This window comes from Hypanus sabinus, chromosome 1 (genome assembly GCF_030144855.1).
Source record: "Hypanus sabinus isolate sHypSab1 chromosome 1, sHypSab1.hap1, whole genome shotgun sequence".
NCBI classification, from domain to species: Eukaryota; Metazoa; Chordata; class Chondrichthyes; order Myliobatiformes; family Dasyatidae; genus Hypanus; species Hypanus sabinus.
In genome coordinates, this window is record NC_082706.1 from 163,183,350 (window position 1) to 163,200,115 (window position 16,766).

Sequence of the window (16,766 nt, forward strand, 5' to 3'; positions counted from 1 at the left end):
AAAGTACTTTTGAAGTATAATGAAGGAAGAGAGGCAGTTTGCACACAGCAAAAATTACAGAGAGCAATTGATTCAGAGCAGACAGCCTTTAAGTTCGATACCTGTATTCTTAACTTGTTACAATGGACGGCATGAAATAAAAGCTTAAATTACTGTTTTTTTTTTGGAGGCATGGAATTTTTTTTTTTGCCTGTAAAGTTAGTGTATATGACAAACAGGTACATTTATCCTTGCTATTTTTGCTAAAGTCACTGAATAGCTTTGACATTTATAGTATTTGCAAATTCAGATGATTTCATAAACCCGATCAGCTGCTTTAGTAGAGTAGTAGTTGTATTTTTGTAAAGAGGAAATTCTTCCTTTGTTGCATGAAAGCAGCAAGGCCTTTTTCTACTCATCTGCAATGAGGAGTTCACAAATATTTCAACTACTACATGTTACTAGTCTGTCCTTAGGAACTGATCACCTTTTGTGGTATTCAGTGTCCCTTCTTCAGTGATAGAGCAAAGGGCTAAGTACACAGCCCTGTGGTGCATCTATATTAATGATGAGTGTAGAGGAGAACTTGTTGTCAATCCGTATTCAATGGGGTCTGCCAGTGAAGAAATGAAAGTAATGAGCCTCAAAGCTTGGAGCTTAGTTTCAAGGGATGATAGTGTGGAATGGTGAGCTGTAGTCAATGAAATTGATGCCAGTGGAAAATATCTTTATTGTCTACGTATTTCAGTGCTGAGTGAAGAGCCAGTAAAATGGCATCTGCTGTTAACATGTTGTGAAGGTAAGGCAAATTGGAGTGAATACAGTTCGTCTCCAGCAGGAGTTGATCTTCAGAGTGCTTCATTACATTGGATGTAGGAACCACTGGACGACAGTTATTAAGCCAGATTACTACATTCTTTTTGAGAAATGTTATGATTGAAACCTGCTTGAAGCAGGTTGATACCACAGTCTATCAAATCAATAGGTTGAAGATGTACCAAAATATTTCATCCAGTTATTTAACATAAAATTATGTACAGCATGATCAGACTGTGTCAATGGATTACCATTTAAAATATATGTAGAACCTTTTAAACCTATATTGTACAGTAGTTCAGTGTTTAGAAAAGATGTTCTTAATTTAAAGAACAAAATGCAATTACTGGTTTGGTTATAATCCACATATATTTCAGATATAATTAGAACCTGACCATCACTTGACCTCTGGTTTTTTACTGTTAAAAGGTTATCCAGAAAAGATGGATCCTTTACCTAACATTAAGAAAAATGTTGTTATGTAAATATGTACTTCATACTGCTCTGTCTGAGAAAACTTAAGCTTTTCCAAGGTGACTATTTGGATTAAAACAAGTACTCAGAAACTGCATCACTTTTTGAACAAGACTTTTTTTTCTGCATACTATGAAGCATGAAATGTGCATCCCTGTGTACAAATTGCATTCTTAAATAAAAACTAAATTTACTTCTGATGCATTAATGGCAGCAATTAGTCAGTGTATCCCAAAGGTAGTTCAAAGTTCGAAGTAAATTTATTATCAAAGTATCGTCGTGGCTATCCCTTGAGGGCGAGGATGCTGGTCTTCATTCCGTTGATCGAAGTGGCCCACAGAGCGAAGATACCTGTGCTTGTATTTGTTTAACATGTACTTGATGTTGCACTCCAAGAAGCACACGATACTTCACAAATCAACCAACTGATTCCAGTGGCATGGAAACCACAACAATTAGAGCTGATGGATTTGTTGCAGCCTTTATCCGCCTTCACAGCCATTGAGTTTGAAGTAACTTCATCTCCTTGTTCTACTGTTGAGGTCTTGGTTGGTTGTCCTTTGTCAGGGACCTCACCCTCGACCTTACCACCATAGGTGACCCTACCAGGAGCATAGCTCAAGGCGACATCACTCTCGGAATCTCAGGACCACACAAGCTTCTCCACCATGACAAGGTGACAATCCATGGAGAAGTATCAAAGTATATGTGTATCACTATATACAACACTGAGATTCATTTTCTAGCAGGCATACTCAGTAAATCCAAGAACCATAATAGACCATGCCAACCAATGTGCAAAAAACAGCAAACTGCAAATACAAAAGAAAAAAAAAATATTATTATTATAAATAAATAAGCAATAAATATTGAGAACATGAGATGAAGAGTCCTTGAAAGTGAGTCCTTAAGTTGTGGAAATAGTTCAGTAATGGGGCAAGTGAAGTTGACCCCACTGGTTCAAGGGCCTGATGATTGAGGGGTAATAATTTTTAATTAACTTGCTGATGTGGGTCTTGAGTTGTCCTGTACCTTCTTTCTGATGGAAGCTGCGAGAAGGAAGCGTGACCTGGATAGTGTGAGTCCCTGATGATGGATGCCACTTACTTGTTACAGCAGTCCATGTAGATGTGCTCAAGGCTGGGGAGAGCTTTATCCACTATCTTTTGTAGGATTTTCCATTGAAAGGCTTTGATGTTTGCAAACCCAGTTGTGATATTGGAGCAATGGAGTCTATTATTAAAGATGAGGTTTTGGGGTACTTTGAGACTAATAATAAAATAAGTCAAAGTCATCATTGTATCTGTAAATGGGAAACCTTGCCTGACAAATCTGTTAGAGTTCTTCAAGGAAGTAACAAGCAGGATGGACAAAGGAGAGGCACTAGATGTCATTTACTTGGATTTATAGAAGGCATTTGATAAATTACAGGAAAGCTACTGGTGTGGATAGAGGAATGGCTGACAGGTAGGAGGCAGTGTGTGGGAATAAAAGGGGCCTTTTCTGGTTGGCTGCTTGTGTCTAGTGATGTTCCTCAGGGTTCAGTATTGGGACCACTACTTTTCACATTGTTTGTCAGTAATTTGAATAATGAAATTGATGGCTTTGTGGCAAAGTTTGCAGATGATACAAAGATAGGTAGGTAGTGGTAGGTAGTGCTGAGGAAGCAATGCGATTGCAGCAGAAGTAAGACAAATTAGAAGAATGGGCAAAAAGTGGCAGATGGAATACAGTGTTGGGAAATGTATTATAATGTATTTTGGTAAAAGGAACAACAGTGTGAACTTTATTTAAGTGGGGAGAAGGGTCAAAAATCAGAGGTGCAGAGTGACTTAGGAGTCCTCATGCAAAACTCTGAGAAGGTTAATTTATACGTTGAGTCTGTGGTAAAAAAGGCAAAGGCCATGTTGGCTTTTATCTCAAGGGGAATAGAATATAAAAGTAAGGAGCTAGAACTGAGCCTTTATAAGACACTAGTCAAGCTGTACATGGAGTATTATCAACAGTTTTGGGCCCTGTATCTCAGAAAGGACGTGTTGTCATTGGAGAGAGTCCAGAGAAGGTCACAAAGATAATTCTGGGAATGAAGGGGTTAACATATGAGGAGTATTTGGCAGATTTGGGACTGTACTCACTGGAATTTAGAAGAATGCGTGGAGATCTCATTGAAATCTGCCGAATGTTGAAAGGACTTTTTAGGGTCAATAGGGAGAGGATATTTCCTATGGTAGGGGTATCCAGAGAGATGTGAATCTGTGGAAGGCTGTGCCACAGACTGTGGTGGATGCCAAGTCCGTGCATATATTTAAGGCAGAATTTGATCGTTTCATGTCTGGTCAGGATATCAAAAGATAAGTCGAGAAGGCAAGTGTATGGGTTTGAATGAGATCTGGGATCAGCCACAATGGGATAGCAGATCAGACTTGATGGGCTGAATGGCTTAATTCTGCTATGTTTTATGTCTTATGGTCTTATGAAGATGTTGCTATTATCAACTAAGCACTTTCATCAAGAAATAAAGTAAAATATAGACAGGTTTGTGACTGGGCTATATTATGCGATAATTTACAGACAAAGAATCTATCATAAACATGTATGCATTAAATGTCACCAGATAGAATGTCTGTCTCAGACTCATTAAGCTGAAGTGGGGATAGGAAAAACTGCTGGCAAGAATGTAGACCATTTGCTCCTCATTTTATGCTGAAGTAACACACAAAAAGCATATTTTTTCTGCTTCCACGAACATTTGTTAACCTTACCAACTAGGGTTAAAGCGTTTATTATACGTGCTTTAGCTACTGGTGTTCTTAATGAATTTTTACTTTGGCTACCTTAAAGTTAATTTAATTTTATGAAAATTCAGATATTTTTCATCAATATACAGTAATTTTAAGAAACTAGGATAGCAAACTCTTTTTGCTCTCACATTGTTCATTTGCAAATTTATTTTCCCAGGTTCTGGAAAAACATCCAAATACACCAATGACACCAAAGCAGATCTTACAAGTCATTCAAAAGGAGGGATTAAAAGAAATGAGGTCAGTGGGCAGCAGCGCAACATAAATTTAGGCACCTGTTAACTTTTGAGCATAGATTGTGTCATTTCAGTTCATTGGAAATTTGTGCAATTTGCAATCCCAGTCTTAAAATCTATATCTTTCTGATTCTGCCAATATGAACCCAAAATTATGATTGATTTGATTATTATGCCCCCATTAATCTATTTATGTTAACATTCTGCCTGTGCAATTTTGCAAAATGATGCTGTTAATCGTGTATTTTGCTTTGTAAAGGTATTCATATTGCCCTTTGGAAATTAAGTGAATCAAGTGTTTCAGGATATCATGCAAAATTCTAAACAATATGGTTGTTGCAAGTGGGCATATGATAGACCTCATGCTGATGCTCAGTTTTTCATTAATATATAAAACAATTACCTTCTGTTATGCTAGTCTAAGTCAAGCAAATTTTAAATAATAAAAGCAAAATTGGGCTTGCTACTCCTGATTTTATCTAAAATTACTAATGCTCAGAAATGTATTTCCCTTTAATTTTTTGTTAATTTCTTTTCTTATCCCTACCCTGCCATACCTGCCCTGATAAATTGAGATAATGTAGCACAAAATATTTTTTGATAAAATCATTTCAATGCTGATGTTGAATTTATTTCTGATCTGTGTTGTTAGACTGATTTCCTTATGATCAAATACAAAAATAATCATAAATCTGAAATTATTGATTACAACTCAAACAAGATTTCAAGATCATTTCAAAACATGATCAAAATAATATCATGGGTGAAGAGTTAGTCCAATAAAGGGAGGGTTAAAAGATGAAAGCTTGGTTTCTCCACTGGAGTTGGGAATATGAATGGTCTCTTGAAGATCATTAAAATAAAATGGATAAATAGCAGTAACGTCCACTATTTTTGAAACAGTAGTGATCGGCTATACACTTCTGATAATCATAGAGAAAAATTAAAAAGTAGAAAATGCATGTTTAATTCAGATAGTTGTCAGGATTTATAATTCTCTTCAATTTCCCACTACAAGAGCAGAATTCATCAACTCATATAAAAGGAAACTAGATTATTCACAGATCGAAGAGAGAATTGTTTTTACAGTAAGCTTTCATGATCTCAAAAATCCCAAAATATTTTACAACCAATAAAGTGAAATCATTGTTTGAACATTATAAAGGACCACGATGATTAAACAGAACAATCTCCCACAAAAAAATCTGATAATATATACTCTCTTATATACAGATAATATAACTATAATATAATATATAATAATATAATCAATATAATATAAGATAATATAACTCTCTTCAGGACCTCATCACTTTTCTGACCTACATTATTGATACCGAAATAAGAGCAGAATTAGGCTATTTGGCCTATTGAGTCTGCTGCACCATTTTGTCATTTTCCTCTCAGCCCCAATCCCCTGACTTCTCCCCATATCCCTTCATGCCCTGACCAATCACAAATCTATCAATGTTCATAAAGACTTGGCCTCCACAGCGGCCCATTGCAAAGAATTCCATAAATTCACCACTACCTGTCTAAAGAAATTCCTCCTCATCTCCCTTCTAAAAGGACACCCCTCTATTCTGAGGCTAAGTCCTCTGGTCTTAGATTCTCCCACCATAGGAAACATACTCTCCCCGTTCATTCTATCAAGGTCTTCAACCATTCAATAGGTTCCAATGAGGTCACCCCTCATTCTTCTGAATTCCAGTGAATACAGGCCCATGGTCATCAAATGCTCTTCATATGACAAGCTGTTCAATCGTGGAATAATTTTAGTGAATCTCCTTTGAACTCTGTCCGGTTTCAGCACATCCGTTCTATGATAAGGGGCTCCAAAACTGCTCACAATACTCCAAATAAGGCCTCACCTGTGCTTTATAAAGTCTCAATATTATGCACCGCATTTTCCAGTTGTTCAACTTCCCTCTTTAGAATGCTAAAAACCTGACCCGAGACATCCCTGACCCTGGCACCTGGGCGGCAAAATACCATTTAGGTATGCCTTTTATGACCACAGGATCTCCTTTCTGCCCTTTAACTGTGGAGTCCACTATCACTACTGCACTCCTCTTTGCTTCCCCCTCCCTGGTAAGCCATTAATAACTTACATGAAAGGAGCCAATCTACTTGTAGTTAAATTTGCTAATGATGAAAAGATAAATGGGAAAGTATGTTATGAACTGGACGTACTATGTCTGCAATGAATAGAGAGAGATTAAGTATGTGACTAAAAAATTTGGAAATACAATATAACTTGGGGAAATATCAGATTATCCACATAGGCAGGAAGAAAAGAAAACAAGTATATTTAAATAGTGATATCTTACAGAATGCTGCAGCACTAAGCGATTTACTCATTTTCTTGGATGAAATGCAGGAAGTTAACACGAAGGTACAGCAAATAGTTAGGAAGACCAATGAACTTGAATTGCAGTGGGAAATAGAACAAAGAAATAGGGAAGAATTGGTATGAGTGAATATTGAAACTGAAATAATGCATACAATTTTACTGTTCTAATTGGAGGCAGAGCTGTAATGGTTCATTAGGTTGATTCCTACAATAATGCATTTTGAGGAAAGGTTGAGCCAATTCTTCACTCAAGTTTGGAAGAATGACAAGTGTCTTTATTGAAACTTACAAGGTTTTGAGAAAGCTTGATGGTGAAGGGATATGTCGTTCTTGGGAGAATCTAAAACAGTAAGCCTTAACTGCAAAATGTGTTGTTACCTACTTAATATGCAGCAAAGGTGGGCATATGTAAGTATTGGTGTTACATTAAAAAATCATTGGAGGTGATATAGAATTGCTGTAGTTTAAGAACATATTATTTTTTCCTGCAGAATAGAACAGGCCAGAGGTATTGTGCAACACACACTTAGTGCTCATTTACAAAAAAAAGTTGTCCAGAAAGTGAGATCTTTCAGGGAAAAGGTAACCACAACACTCAAACTGAGGCCTAGCAATTAATTAAGATATGAAAGATAATTTTCTTTCTTTATCAATCTTTTTATTAATTTAAGAGAAGTACATATATACAAATGAGAATTATCTCAAATATCTATATTGATAACAGCTCATATAAAAGGTAAAATAAACTTTGTCAAGATCATACATAGTATTAATCTAATAGTATGTAATAAAAATAAGATAATCAATTCTCCTCTTATCATTTTATAAAAAAAAGGATAAAGAAACTTTTATAATTTTTATATACATAAAAACACTATTCTCTATAGACAAAAACAGAAAAAAAAGAAAAAGAGGGAAAAAAGGGACTGGGCAGCTCATACTGAGAGTAAAAGTAATAAAAAAAAGAGAAACTTTCTGATCAAATCCAAAGTTTCAAGAAAGTAACTGGAAGAGCAATAAATCAAACCATATGAAAATATTGAATAAAAGGTCACTAGGTTTCTTCAAATTTAAAGGATGCATCAAATGTCCAATTTATTATTTTCTCTAAACTTAGACAAGACATAATAGAGGTAAGCCAATAAGAAACAATAGTTGGATTAGGATCCTTCCATTCAAGCAAAATGGTTGTCCTAGCCAATAAAGTTGTAAAAGCTATCATCCGTTGAGCATAAACAGGAATATATCCTGCTTCTGGTGAAGTTATCCCAAAAGTTGCTGTAAATAAGTTTGGTTGTAGGTCCAAGTTCAAGACTTTTGATAAAGTTTTAAAGACATCTTTCCAAAAATTATTTATCTTGATACAAGACCAAAACATATGAACTAAAGTAGCCACCTCAAATTACATCTGTTGCAAATAGGATTAATATTGGGAAAGATGCGTGGTAATTAAAGATAATTTTAAAATAAAAGAAAATATTTAAAGCTCCAGGACATTATACAAGTATGTGAAGAACAAGAGGATGAGCCGTTCAGGAATAGGACCAATCAGGTGCAATAATGGAAACTTGTGCGTAGAGTCAGAGGAGGTAGCAGAGCTAGTTAATGAATACTTCGCTTCAGTATTCACCAGGGAAAAAGACCTTGGAGGTTGTGGGGATGACTTACAGCAAACTGAAACGCTTGAGCATATAGACATTAAGATAGAGGATGCGCTGGAGCTTTTGAAAAGCATTGCCAATTAAGTCATAGAGACTGGATGAGATATACCCCAGTCTACTGTGGGAAGTGAGGGAGGAGATTGCTGAGCCTCTTGTGATGATCTTTGCATCATCATTAGGGATGGGAGAAGTACCGAAGGATTGGAGGGTTGCAAATGTTGTTCCCTTGTTCAAGAAAGGAAGTAGAGATAACCTAGGAAATTATAGACCAGCAAGTCTGACTTCAGTGGTGGGCAAGTTGTTGGAGAAGATCCTGAGAGGCAGGATTTATGAGCATTTGGAGAAACATATTCTGATTAGGGATAGTCAGCATGGCTTTGTCAAGGGCAGATTGTGCCTTATGACCTGATTGAATTCTTTGAGGATGTAACAAAACACATTGATGAAGGTAGAGCAGTGGATGTAGTGTATATGGATTTCAGTGAGGCATTTGATAAGTTTCCCCATGCAAGGCTTCTTCAGAAAGTAAGGAGGCATGGGATCCAAGAGACCTTGCTTTGTTAATCCAGAATTGGCTTGCCCACAGAAGGCAAAGGGTGGTTAGAGATGGCTTGTAATCTGCATGGAGGTCAGTGACCAATGGTGTTCCACAGGGATCTGTTCTGGGACCCCCTTTTCTTTGTGATTTTTATAAATGACCTGGATGACGAAGTAGAAGAATGGGCTAGTAAGTTTGCTGATGGCACAAAGGTTGGCATGTTGTAAATAGTCTGGAGGGTTGTCAGAGGTTACAGTGGGACATCAATAAGATGCAGAACTGGGCTGAAAAGTTGCAGGTGGACATCAACCCAGGTAATTGTGAAGTAAAGATGAGGAAATCTGCAGATGCTGGAAATTCAAGCAACACACACAAAATGCTGGTGGAACGCAGCAGGCCAGGCAGCATCTATAGGGAGAAGCACTGTCGACATTTAGGGCCGAGACCCTTTGTCAGGACTCAACAAAGGGTCCTGATGTATAGATGCTGCCTGGCCTGCTGTCTTCCACCAGCATTTTGTGTGTGTTAATTGTGAAGAAGTTCATTTTGGTAGGTCCAATTTGAAAACAGAATATAATATAAATGGTAAGACTCTTGGATGTGTGGAGGATCTGACAGATCTTGGGGTCTGTGTCAATAGGACACTCAAAGCTGCTACACAGGTTGACAGTGTTGTTAAGAAGGCATATGGTGTGTTAGCATTCATCAACCGTGGGATTGAGTTCAAGAGCCATGAGGTAATGTTAAGGCAATATAAGACCTTGGTCAAACCCCACTTGGAGTACTGTGTTCAGTTCTGGTCACCTCACTACAGGAAGGATGTGGATACTATGGAGAGAATGCAGAGGAGATTTACAAGGATGTTGCCTGGATTGGGGAGCATGCCTTATGAAAACAGGTTGAGTGAACTTGGCCTTTTCTCCTTGGAGTGACAGAGGATGAGAGGTGACCTGATAGATGTTATAAGATGATGAGGTGCGTTGATCGTGTGGATAGCCAGGGCTGAAGTGGCTAACATGAGGGGGCATAGTTTTAAGGTCCTTGGAAATATGTACCGAGGGGATGTCAGGGGCAAGTTTTTCACACAAAGTGTGATGAGTGTGTGGAATACACTGCCAGTGGCAGTGGTGGAAGCAGATACATAATAGGGTCTTTTAAGAGCCTCTTGGATAGATACATGGAACTTAGAAAAATAGAAGGCTATGTGGTAGGGAAATTCTATGCAGTCTCGAGTAGATTACATGGTCAGCACAACATTGTGGGCCAAAGGGCCTGTAATGTGCTATAAATTTCTATGTTTTATGTTCTATATTCTAAACTGAGAAATTAAGTTAAAATATGCAGATCAAGCCATGTACAATAGCCATTTTCTGAGCACTGATCTTTTTAATCAAGATCAACAACAGGTGTTCTGTTTTCCTCCCATTGTCCAAAGACATACTGGTTCTTAGGTTAATTGGTCATTGTAAATTGTCCTGTGATTAGGCGAGGATTAAATCAGTGGATTGCTGGGCAGCACAGCCTGAAGGGCCAGAAGGGCCCATTCTGTGCTGTATCTCAGTAAATAAAAGCCACATTCAAATCAATGACACAACACACACAATGCTGGAGGAACTCAGCAGGTCAGGCAGCATCTATGGATAAAAGTACAGTCAACATTTCAGGCCAAGTCCCTTCATCAGTGAAATCAAGTGCCCTGTTCTGATGAAGTTAGGTATGGAAATGAAGTAGAATTTCTTTGTTTTTTTTCTCTCTAAATGAGCCATCATTTTCATTTCTCTCGTTTGCATACTAAGGGCTCTTTCTATATTGTTACTTTTGGTAAGAAGTTTGTTTTATCAGATTTAATCACAATCTGTTATAAATTTAACTTCAGTATTATTTGAAGCTGCTTTAATTCATGAAAGTACTTTTGCTCTATTGTACCGAGTCAACTTGACAGATGACCAAGGCAAACCATTTAAAATATTATTAATTGAAATTTAAAGAAAAACGTGTGATGAACATTTAAACTAAAGGCAGAAAATGTTGGAAACATTCACAGGACAGATAGCAACAGTGAAATGAGAGAAAAATGTTTTAAGTTAATAAACTTGGTCATTCTTCGCAGTTCTTATGAAAAGCCTTCAATCTGAAGTTCTATATTTTCAGCCTAACCCACTGACAGTTTTCAGTAATTTTTGTTTTAAATTCAGATATTAGGTTATGTGCATGACCAGCAAATCTTTTTGAATGTAGTTGACATTAAATAATTCTTTTGTTTTGGATGTTTTATTAGCAGGCTCTGTTCAAATAAACGTCATTACAGAACTTTAAAAAGCTGAATCAGTTCAGTTAGTACAATGCAGACAGAAAAAATGCTTATTTATGAAAAAGAGTATAAGATTCATTTACAGTTTCCAGGCTAAGCATTCATTATATTTTTCCAATTGAAGGAACTGTGGTAGCCAAAGTTTACTGTAATGAGTATAGCATTTACTTTCAGCTACAGGTATTGCTCACTGATATATTCAGTGTACTTACTCAAATGTTTCCCAAAGGATTGTATTTTGTGGTGTTGCATTGCTACTTTTAGAGATCCTGTGGAGACACAAAATCAATAATGTGCTTGAAGGAACTAAAATCCTTTCTAATATTTACTACAATTGCAAATAAAACACCCTAGATGCACTGGTACCCTTGAGGCCTTTGGGAATAATCAACTGGAGAATCCAGCCATCTTATTATGAAAATAACTAAAGTATCTCATCCTTGGAGTCAAGTTAATACATCTTTCTAATAGTAAGATGACTAGAACTTAATGCAATGCTGCATTTGTGGCCAATCCTTTTTTTCTTTCTTTTTCAATCTTTTTATTGAATTTCATATATTAAAAAAATAACATAATATTGTATTAAATAGGTTACGAGTACATTGAACTTAAAGTTAAATTAATAACAAGATAACAATATCTTATTAAACTATCGGCAAAAAAAAGATCATATAATAATCAATCTAACCTATATTGATTATACATAAAAGGGATTAAGAATAGTCAACAAAAGAAAAAAATATATAAAAATGCAAGAAAAAATATATATATAAAAAAATAATAAACCTAAACTAAACATGGGCAATAATAATAGTTTATATGTATATGATAGTGTCAAGAACTCCGGAACTCCATACCAAAACAAGAATAAAAAGAGAAAAGGTCTGGAAGCAGCCAAATTAATTCATATGAAAATGTCGAATGAACGGTCCCCAAGTTTCTTCAAATTTAATTGATGAATCGAAAATAGTACTTCTAATTTTTTCTAAACTCAGACAAGAAATAGTTTGAGAGAACCACTGAAATGTGGTAGGAGGATTTACGTCTTTCCAATTTTGAAATATAGACCTTCTGGCCATTAATGTTGCAAAGGCAATCATTCATCTAATTGAAGGGGAAAGTCGACTATCATCCTCATTTGGTATACCAAAAATTGCAGTGATAAAATTAGGTTGTAAATCAATATTCCAAATTGAGGAAATGGTAGCGAATATGTCCTTCCAATAGTTATGTAAGGTAGGACATGACCAAAACATGTGGGTCAATGAAGCCACATCTAAATGACATCTGTCACATTGAGGGTTAACATGAGAGTAAAATCCAGCAAGCTTGTCTTTAGACATATGAGCTCTATGTACGACCTTGAATTGTATTAAAGCATGTTTAGCACATATAGAAGAAGAATTAACCATTTGTAAAATTTTTCCCCATTTTTCTGTTGATATATTGTATTGAAGTTCTTTTTCCCATTCCTGTTTAATTTTACTCGATACCTCTGGTTGTATCTTCATAATCATATTATAAATAAGAGCCACCAATCCCTTCTGACAGGGATTTAAGGTAAAAATCATATCTGAAAAATCTATCAAAGTTGAATTAGGAAAGGATGGTAAAACTTTATATAAAAAATTTCTAATTTGTAAATATCTAAAAAAATTAGATTTAGGTAACGTAAATTTGTTGGAAAGTTGGTCAAAAGACATCAAACTACCTTCAAAAAAAAGATCACGAAAACATATTATACCTTTCCTTTTCCATATGCTAAAAGCTTGATCTGTTAAAGAAGGTTTAAAAAAAATTAAGTAAGATAGGGCTATCAAGAACAAAGTTTTTCAGAGTAAAAAACTTACGAAATTGAAACCAAATTCGTAATGTATGTTTGACAATAGGGTTAGATATCTGTTTATTGAATTTAACTAAATCAGCAGGGAGAGAAGAACCAAGAACAGAAAATAAAGAATATCCTTGTGCATCATTACATTCTAAATTTACCCACTGTGGGCACAATAGTGAGTCTAATATGGTGGTTTCCAATATATTAAATTTCGAGTATTATTCGCCCAATAATAAAATCTAAAATTAGGCAAAGCTAAACCACCATCCTTTTTAGATTTCTGTAACTGTCTTTTACTTAATCTGGGGTTTTTATTTTGCCACACAAATGAGGAAATTTTTGAATCAATGTTATCAAAAAAAGATTTAGGAATAAAAATTGGTAAGGCTTGAAATAAATATAAAAATTTCGGTAAAATCATCATTTTAATAGCATTGATCCGACCAACTAATGATAAGGATAAAGGAGACCATCTAGTAATAAGTTGTTGAATTTGATGAAGCATAGGTTAAAAATTCAATCTGAATAAATCTTTATATTTCTTGGTAATTTTTATACCTAAATAGATAAAGTTATCAGTAACAACTTTAAATGGTATCCTGTCATACAGTAAAGTTTGCGCATTTAAAGGAAATAATTCACTCTTGTCCAAATTTAGTTTGTAACCAGAGAAACTACCAAATTGAACCAACAAGGATAGAATAGCGGGAATAGACCTATCCAGATCAGAAATATATAACAACAAGTCATCAGCATAAAGTGATAACTTGTATAACTTCTCATTACGGGTAATACCAAAAATATTAGGAGATTCACGAATAGCAATGGCTAAAGGTTCTAATGCAATATTAAATAATAAAGGACTTAAGGGACAACCTTGTCTCGTACCACGAGATAATTGAAAAAAAGAGGATCTGTAATTATTCGTAAGAACAGAAGCAACAGGTTTATAATATATTAATTTAATCCATGATATAAAATTAGAGCTAAAATTAAAATTTTTCAAGGCATTAAATAAGTATGTCCATTCAACTCTATCAAAAGCTTTTTCAGCATCTAATGAAATAACACATTCTGAGATTGTGGGTGGAGAAGTATAAATTATATTAATCAATTTTCTAACATTAAAAAAGGAATATCGGTTCCTAATAAAACCAGTTTGATCTCCTGAAATAATCTGTGATAGTATCTTTTCTAACCTAATAGCTAAAATTTTTGTAAGAATCTTAGAGTCTACAATTAGTAGCGATATAGGGCGATAAGATGCACATAAAGTAGGATCCTTATTTTTTTTAAGAATTAATGAAATAGTAGCTTCATAAAAAGACTGGGGTAATCTCTTCTTAATGAATGCATCATTAAAGATTTCACATAACCAAGGGGAAACCAAAGAAGAAAAAGTTGTAAAGAATTCTATAATATAGCCATCAGGACCAGGAGCTTTCCCTAAATTCATTGATGAAATAGCCTCTCCTACTTCAGCCATAGAAATAGGAGCATCAAACAAACTTCGATCTTCATCTGTCAGTCTGGGAATATTCAAATTGTTAAAAAAATTATCCATCATAGACAGATCGCCATCAATTTCTGATTGATATAAAGATTTATAAAAATCTTGGAAAGCATTATTGATTTCTTTATGATCAGTAGTCAAATTACCGTCTTGTTTACGAATTTTAATAATTTGTCGCTTAGTCGAAATAGCTTTTAATTGGTTAGCTAACAATTTACCAGTTCGGTCACTATGAATATAAAATTGAGCCCTGGTCTTAATTAATTGATTCTCAATTGAAGAAGATAATAATAAGCTATGTTCCATTTGAAGCTCAACTCTTTTCTTATAAAGTTCTTTGGTAGGAGTCACGGAGTAAATCTTATCAATTTCTTTAATTTTATCCACTAATAAAGCTATATCTAAATATCTTTGTTTTCTTTTACCAGCGGAATATGAGATAATTTGTCCACGAATAAAAGCCTTAAAAGAATCCCAAAGTATTCCTCTGTCAATTTCTTCGGTATAGTTTGTTGAAAAAAATAAGTCAATTTGCTGTTTTATAAAGGTAATAAATTCTGGATCTTGAAGCAAAGTAGCGTTGAGTCTCCAAGATCTAGTATTAATGGAAGAGTCCAAAATCTTGATAGATAACTTCAAAGGTGCATGATCCGAAATGGCAATAGAATCGTATTTACAATCAGTAACATCTGTTAATAAACGATGATCAATAAGGAAATAATCAATTCTAGAATAACTATGATATACATGTGAAAAAAACGAAAATTCTTTAACTTTAGGGTTCAAAAACTGCCATATTTCAGTAATTCCCGAATCAACCATAAAAGAATTAATAAGTAAAGCTGATCTATTCGGAAGAATTCGAATAGGTTTAGATCTATCCATCAAAGGATTCAAACAACAATTGAAATCTCCACCCATTATCAACATATATTCATTTAGATTAGGATGGGAAGTAAATAAACATTTAAAAAATTCAGGGCAGTCAAGGTTTGGAGCATAAATATTAACTAGAACCACTTTTCGATTAAAAAGTGAACCAGCTATCAACAAAAATCTGCCCTGTGGATCAGATATAATTTCATGATGTATAAACGAAATTGAGGGGTCTATAAAAATAGACACACCCCTGATTTTAGCGGTACAATTCGAGTGAAATTGTTGACCCTGCCAGAACCGAAAAAAGCGTTGATTGTCCTCCCTCCTAATATGGGTCTCCTGTACAAAGATAATATTAGCATTTAGTCTATGGAATACTTTAAATATTTTTTTACATTTAATCGGATTATTTAAACCATTAGTATTCCAAGAAATAAAATTAATAGACTTGTCCATCATGCCAATATTAATTGTACATATGATAAAAGGTTAAAAAGACACATAACCCATAATTCAGGAAGAAGGAATAATGATACAGGAGTAACCGAAGAACATGACACCTCACCAATATTAATAATTTAAAGTCGGCCCATGAACTAAAAGCAAAAAAATAAAAAGCAAAAGCGTGAAAAAAGATCCCTACCCCCTCCCCCAACCCCTCGAAAAAAAGCCAAGCGGCAGGCGCATAAACTAATACTAATATTACCCCCATTTCAAGATGGCAGCTTCATGAAAATATAAAAAGAAACTATATAACACCCAGATTAAAGTACAGGGTTGCAAAAAAAATATATATATATATACATCAATCAAAATGGAAAAAAAGTATATTAAAGCAAAAGATCGTTAATAAAAAAGGATAAACATTAAAGTTTGAAAAAGTGTAATATACCTTTAAAAAAAGATTCCATATTCAAATACAAGAAAAATGACGTTTCAAAAGCAAAGACTTATGGGAAAAAGAAACGACATTTTGAAAAAACCATATTACAAAATATAAATGTAAGTTCAATCTATTAAAAAATTTAATAAAAAAGTCATCAAAATAGGATTAAAAAAGGATTCAATAGTCACTACAATATAAAAAAAGTCCAAAAAATCCAAAACATTCGTCCCATTTCCAAGTACAAGCAAACAAATAAATGCTTACGGAAAGCAAAGTCTTATGGGAAGAAGAAACGACATCTTAAAAAAAAAGTCATTATCACAAAATATAAACATGTATATCCAATACAGAGAAAAAAAATAAGAAAAAAGACATTATAGAAAAATTAAAAAAGCATCTATAAACCATGATAATAATAATAAAAAAAAAACAGATCTATAGACCAAAGTAAGAAGCTACAACACAGCTTCATAGGTTAAAACCCA